This window comes from Berghia stephanieae, chromosome 2 (genome assembly GCF_034508935.2).
Source record: "Berghia stephanieae isolate SIO BIC M18660-M18661 chromosome 2, UCSD_Bste_1.3, whole genome shotgun sequence".
NCBI classification, from domain to species: Eukaryota; Metazoa; Mollusca; class Gastropoda; order Nudibranchia; family Aeolidiidae; genus Berghia; species Berghia stephanieae.
This window is the reverse complement of record NC_088361.1, coordinates 17,667,880-17,675,379: the sequence shown is the minus strand read 5'-3', so window position 1 is coordinate 17,675,379 and position 7,500 is coordinate 17,667,880. Positions and strand designations below refer to the sequence as shown.

General features: G+C 38.3%; 1 protein-coding gene across 4 annotated transcripts in view; it reads right to left on the bottom strand.

Annotated features, from left to right (window-relative positions):
• Positions 1-7,500, bottom strand: part of LOC144964416 (phosphatidylinositol 5-phosphate 4-kinase type-2 alpha-like) — a 77,063-nt gene that overhangs the window by 56,786 nt on the left and 12,777 nt on the right. The window lies entirely within an intron of this gene.

Here is a 7,500-nt window from a genome sequence, read left to right as displayed (position 1 = left end):
TCCCTCTCTCTCTCTCTCTCCCTCTATCTCTCTCTCTCTATCCCTGTCTCTCTCTCTCTATCTCTCTCTCTCTCTCTCTCTCTCTCTGTGTGTGTGTGTGTGTGTGTGTGTGTGTGTGTGTGTCGATCTCTCTGTAAATATAAACCCCCATTCATTGCTTTATTCCTTTACTCAATGGATTGGAAATAGGACAAGAGGTCAGTTTGCCTTTAGGTCGATGAGTTTACAACATCTGATCAACATTGGACAAGAGCAACAGAGTAACACTGATGGGGACAAAAAGTAAAGAAAAACTTCAGCTTTTATAATATAGCGCAATATCCACTATACTTGCTCTAATCGCTTTATAAAGGGTCCCAAACAACAACAACACGTAACGTAAAGAACGACGTTAAAAAATAATTGAGCTTTATATAGCGCAATATCCACTAAATGTGCTCAAAGCGCTTTACACGGGTCCCGGTCAACAGCAACATTTAACATGTAGGACGGGACTTGACGCCTGTTAGGCGATATTACCATTATTCTGACAGATACAACGGTTTTATACCCGAGTGCGGTGAGTAAAGAGCCTTTTTCGAGGACTCAACGATGCGCCGAGCGAGGCTCAAACCCAGGACTATCCGATCCAAAAGCGAGTGTTATACCATAAGACCGCATAGCAAGGCGGTCGACGGGGGAGGGCTTGATGATAATTGTGGAGTGTAATAATAACAAGAGGACGATAAATGAATGGATCATCTAGGACGGACGACGAGGTGGCCATCACGACAATCAATAATCATGGCCTGGACCAAAGATGGAAAGACTTGCCTGGTCACTGATGAGGGGCGGGGGGGGGAGGGGGTGGGGGAGGGGACCGTTTATATAGCCGATGGCTGGAAAAGTCATAACGGCATCCAAATTATGGCATGGCGAGACAACTCTGTCGGCAATCATCGTGATGATAACTGTTACTGTTAGTGGTGGTGACGGCAATCATGATGATAACTGTTAGTGGTGGTGTCGGCAATCATAATGATTGTAAGTAATGGTGCTGACGACGACGATGAATGACTTTGATTTTGGTGATGATGACGATGATGATTTTGATGATGATGATGTTGATGATGATTGTTTTGTTTTTATTGTTTTTAAGGGTTTTACGGCGCTTGCAACACATTAAGGAAGAAAATGGGATAGTAAAAAGTTCTAGAATTACAATTAAAGCACAAAAGAAAAGGTAAGACAAAGGGGAATTGGTTCAAATAGGGAACAGGTGTAGATTCCAAGAGCACACTGTCAAAGTACTTAGTTTGAGATCACCTAAAAATCTCATCCAGACACAAGCACAGGTCCCAACTAAGAGGAATACACTCAAATGTTTACCAATCCTATAATATAATATGTAAACTAAACATAATACAAGGCATAAAAGAGAGATGATTTACAAGGAAAAAAATATCATCTCCCAAAACTATAACTATACATTCGACTATATCCCTCCCAGCCAAGGAACTCCGGCAAGGATCAGGACAAAACCAAGTAATCTCATTCCAAGACAATGACAGGAAACAATTGAAAAGCAGGTACAGGGGGATAGAAGACACAGTAAGTACCTCCCTGCCCACTATGGGAGGTCGGAACCCCACCCAGATGTTGATGATGATGATGATGATGATGATGATGATGATGATGATGATGATGATGATGATGATGATGATGATGTTGGTGATGATGATGATGATGATGATGATGAAGACTATGATGTTTACTTCAACGGCGACGACGAGGCCGAAGATTATGGTGTTGATGATGATGATGATGATGATGATGATGATGATGATGATGATGATGATGATGATGATGATGATGACGATAGTGCTGATGATGATGATGATGATGATGATGATGAGGAGGAGGAGGATGATGATGATGATGATGATGACGACGACGACGACAGTGATGATGATGATGGTGACGGAGGCGTTGGTGGTGAGAATTTGGTGAACAGAGCTCAGCGACAGGCTCGAATCCTTTTCAGGTGATAGCGATCAATTCACACCGCCACCCTTCACAAGCTACAGACAAACCACTCAAGCCAACCAAGTTCGTGAGTGGGATCGTGGCCTTCGTAAAGTTATGGCCTGATACTGACCAAAAAATGACGTCAAAATGCCAGTCTTTTGCCACAAAAGAAAACAAATCGTGAGTTCAATTCAATCGTTCAACCAATGAAATGACTTGTTTCCATGAGCTTCTACTTATTTCATTGGTTGAACTATTGAATACAACTCACGATTTGTTTTCTTTTGTGGCAAAAGACTGGCATTTTGACGTCATTTTTTGGTCAGTATCAGGCCATAACTTTACGAAGGCCATGGATAGACACCATTGTTCATGTTGTATGTTAGTAAACCAGTTAACTGCAGTACTCTGGTCAATCTCGTAATTAAAAATTTGACCATGAAACTCGTCCTTCTAATAAATACCATCTATTTAAATGACTCTCATCTACGTAAAAACTCTTAAACCTGAAGAAGTCTGAACCGTAATCAAGGGACTGAACCGTGCAAAATGTCAAAAATTAACTCCCTTAGTCATTACCGCATATAGATAGTATGCGCTTGGCTAAGAAGCTCATAACATTGCCATCCGGATGTAAAACGGACCAACACCCAGAACTCTGTGTATCCATGAACGTTTATAGTCCTGTTAATACAATTCAGTGAGCATTACTCATAAACGCGGATGGCAAAAAACAATAACAAAGACCCGATTGACGTCATCTTCGAACTATCTATACTCTCTATAGATAGTTCGAAGATGACGTCACTCAGGCCTTTGTTATTGTTTTTGCCATCCGCGCTTGTGAATTGTTCTCACTAAACTGTATTAACCAGACTATAAAAGTTCATGGCTACACAGAGTTTGTGTGTTGGTCCGTTATACTTCCGGATGGCAATGTTGTGAACTCCTTGGCCAAGCGCATTCTATCTATAGACGTACTATAAGTAGACTCGGCTAGTCAACCATCACCATGACGCTCGACAGAGTATACCTGGATGGGGATCCTGACCTCCCATAGTGGGCAGGGAGGTACTTTATGTGTCTACTATCACCCTGTGTCTGTTTTCCAATTTCTTTCTGTCTTTGTCTTGGAATGAGATTACTTGGTTTTGTCCTGACCCTGGCCGGAGTCCTTGGCTGGGAGGGAAACAGACAAATGTATAATTAAAATTATAGTTTTGGGAGATGATATTTTTTTTCCTTGTAAATCATCTCTCTGTTATGTACCGTTATTATTTTTATTTCTAACATTTGAGTGTATTCCTCTTAGTGGGGACCTGTGCTGGTGTCTGGTTAAGACTTTTAGGTGATCTCAAACTCAGTACATTGATAGTGTGCTCTTGAAATCTAAATCTATTCCCTATTTGAACCGATTCCCCTTTGTCTTACTTTTTCTTCAAGCCCTTTTCATTGTACATCAAGGATATCTTTACTATCCAATTTTCTTCCTTCTTACTGGCGCTGATATGACCTAAATGTGTTGCAAGCGCCGTAAAACCCTTAAAAACAACCAAAAACAAAAAAAAAAGACAATCGACAGAGTATAGATAGTTCGAAGATGACATCACTCAGGCCTTTGTTATTGTTTTTGCCATCCGCGTTTGTGAGTTGTTCTCACTAAACTGTATTAACCAGACTATAAAAGTTCATGGTTACACAGAGTTTGTGTGTTGGTCCGTTCTACTTCCGGATGGCAATGTTGTGAACTCCTTGGCCAAGCGCATTCTATCCATACACTAAAATCTTGGGAGTCCTTCTCCTTGAACACCACTTGACACCACTGACACACACTTCCTTCCTTCCTCACTCACTCACTCATGAAGAGACACCAGGCAACGCAAAACAATCGTCCACATAAAAAAAATAATTGATGCTATGCGTTTAGCCAAAAATGCTCACAACACCCGCCACACAAAACTATGCGTAACCTGAAAAGTTTATAGATAGTTCGAAGATGACGTCATTCATGTCTTTGTTATTTTTTTTTGCCATCCGCGTTTATGAGTAATGCTCACTGAACTGTATTAACCCGACTATAAACGTTCATGGACACACACAGTTTTGTGTGTTGGTCCGTTATACTTCCGGATGGCAATGTTATGAGCTTCTTAGCCAAGCGCATACTATCTATAGTCTGATTGATACAATTTAGTGAGAACTACAACTCATAAAATGGCTAAAATTTAAAAACAACAGAGAGCCGAGTGACGTCGAGTTCATTCCCTCTACAACAATATTATTATGAGTGATACCAAAAAGACAATAACAACGCCTGTTTCATTATCAACAGGTTTTTTAAATGACTGATTATTGCCATCAAAATTAACTGAACAATAGACTGGGATAAAGCCTAACATTACCAATAAATAAATAAATAAATAAATAAATAAATAAATAAATAAATAAATAAATAAAACAACTGAGCTTTTATACAGGGCATACTGGATACGTGCTCAAAGCGCTTTAAAAGGAAACCCAGGACAACAGCAACAATTTACATGTAAGACGCGACAAGACGACTATAAAGAGCTTTGACAATTTTAAAGCCCTACCATAACTATAATATTATACAATTCCAATGTATCAAAAACCTTTATATATTATATTATGATACAATTCTAAAGGGGGAAAATTCAATGAATATAAAGGTTATAAACAAAATAAAAATCAAATTATTCAAAAAGAAAAACAACAATGATAACGAAAATCTAACACAACACAAACAAAACCTTTTTATATTCTATTAATATACAATTCTAAAGGGGGAATATAAATCAAACAAATTTTAAAAAATAAAAATTAAATTATTAAAACAACAACAACAACAACAACAACAACAACAACAACAACAACAACAACAACAACGATAACACGAAAAACTAACACAATACGGACATTCTATTCATCATTGTCATTTTAATCGGTAAGGGAATGGGCCTGTAATACCTGTTGCTATATTATGGCGGGGAGACTTGTCAACGAATAAACGACATAATAATATAAAATAATATAGAAAACTGAAATCCAATGGAATTCTCCAAGAGGCCTGAGAGCGGCGTGTCCTACAGACTATAATTAGTTAGAAGGTGACTAGTCATGCGTGACTGCTGATGTCATTGATTCAAATTAAAGTGCGCACCGTTACAAGTCGGTAAACAAAAGTTAGAGAAATAAAGCCATAAAATAAATGCATAATAATACGAATAATGATGATGATAATGATAATAATAATAATATTAATAGAAATAATAATAATAATAATAATAATAATAATAATAATAATAATAATAATAATAATAATAATAATAATAATAATAATAATAATAATCATCATCATCATCATCACCATCATCATCATCATCATATTAATAACAATATATTTATTGTTCATGAAGGCAATTTTTCATTTGGTTACAGCATATATTATAATAATATACGCAAACAGACATACATGAAACAAAAAGTACAAAACCACACATACACATACAAACACACGCACAAACACACACTCACAGACTTACACTTAAATATAGGCTTCGTGTAACCTATACAAAAGGCATATTGTGAGGTTCTATGAAGTAATACGAATGCAAATATTTTCTTAAGAGAGAGAGAGAGAGAGAGAGAGAGAGAGAGAGAGAGGGAGAGAAAGAGAGAGAGAGAGAGAGAGAGAGAGAGAGAGAGAGAGAGAGAGAGGGGGGGGGGGGGGGGGCCCATTCTAAAACAAATGACCAGAAATCATAGTAATAATTAACACTCCGCTGGCTACCTGTTGAATTAAGACTCAATTACTTTTAAAATATCAACAAAACTGCTCCTTCATATTTATGCAACCTCATTTCGCTGTACTCTCCTTCCAGAACGTTAAGAATCTAGTGATCATCTCCGATTAACTGTTCCCCCCCCCCCCCCCCCCCCCCCCCCCCCCCCCCCCCCCCCCCCAAAAAAAAAAAAGGCTACAAAAAGTGTTTTGATAGGTCATTTTCTCGTGCGGCCCCTTTTATTGGTACTCTCTTCCAATGTCACTAAGAACGCTCCCTTTTATTGGTACTCTCTTCCAATGTCACTAAGAAAATGCATCACAGCAGCCACTTTTAAGAAGAAGAAGAAGAAGAAGAAGAAGAACGAAGAAGACAGAGCAGATAGAAGAAGAGAAGAAGAAGAAGAAGAAGAAGAAGAAGAAGAAGAAGAAGAAGAAGAAGAAGAAGAAGAAGAAGAAGAACGAAGAGAAGAAGAAGAAGAAGAAGAAGAAGAGAAGAAGAAGAAGAAGAAGAAGAAGAAGAAGAAGAAGAGAAGAAGAAGAAGAAGAAGAAGAAGAAGAAGAAGAAGAAGAAGAAGAAGAGAAGAAGAAAGAAGAAGAAAGAAGAAGAAGAAGAAGAAGAAGAAGAAGAAGAAGAAGAAGAAGAAGAAGAAGAAGAAGAAGAAGAAGAAGAAGAAGAAGAAGAAAGAAGAAGAAGAAGAAGAAGAAGAAGAAGAAGAAGAAGAAGAAGAAGAAGAAGAAGAAGAAGAAGAAGAAGAAGAAGAAGAAGAAGAAGAAGAAGAAGAAGAAGAAGAAGAAGAAGAAGAAGAAGAAGAAGAAGAAGAAGAAAAAGAAGAAGAAGAAGAAATAAAGAGAATGAATGAATGAAGATTGGAGGACATGCAAAACAAAGGCGTATTGGGTATTGACACTATTATATTATTTTAGTAATGCTACTCCAATGCCCTCTGATTGCTATAACTACAGTAGAAAGTAAGAGAGATGAAGACGGATATTTTTAGTCATTAACGATCCAAATCGGGCCAGTCATAGACTGTGTAGGCGTGCGAACATGAATCTGCCAACCCTTCTCCACTGTCCATTAACAGAGGGTTTTTTTTTTTGTTTGTTTTTGCTTTTCAAGTTTATTTACAGTTAGGCTTTCGCCAATAACTAGACAGTATATTTAAGTTGAAAAAAAAACAAAACATTAAAAACACGGAATCGGGGTTGAACGTGGACGAATCACAAAACTAAAAGGTTTATTTAGCACAGGCACCAGGGGGGATGAAGTGGCAGAGTGGTTAAGGCATTGCACTGTTATCCGGAAGGTCCCGGGCTCGAAACCCGCTTCAGGCACTTTTGTTTTTTTTTCCTCGGGCAAGATAATTAACCCCCAACCCAGTTTGCTCACTTGGACAACATGGGAGGTTATAATAAAACAAGCATAGTTGTCGTTTCAATGAGCGATGCCCGTACAATGAAATGAAAGGGATAAGTCGATCACTGCAAAATCTATGGTTCGAGTCTTGAATAAAATTTGAACTCCTATTGTCTTAACAGACGATACATTTTTCGACTTCGAGAATTCCACGGAGCTTTTTATTTGGGCACGGAGAGATATTTTCGCGTGAACTCCATTACTTCCAATGCGCGCATTTTTATTGCCCGCTACCGTCGGATGGTCGGCCAGCCTGTTATTTACTAAGGTG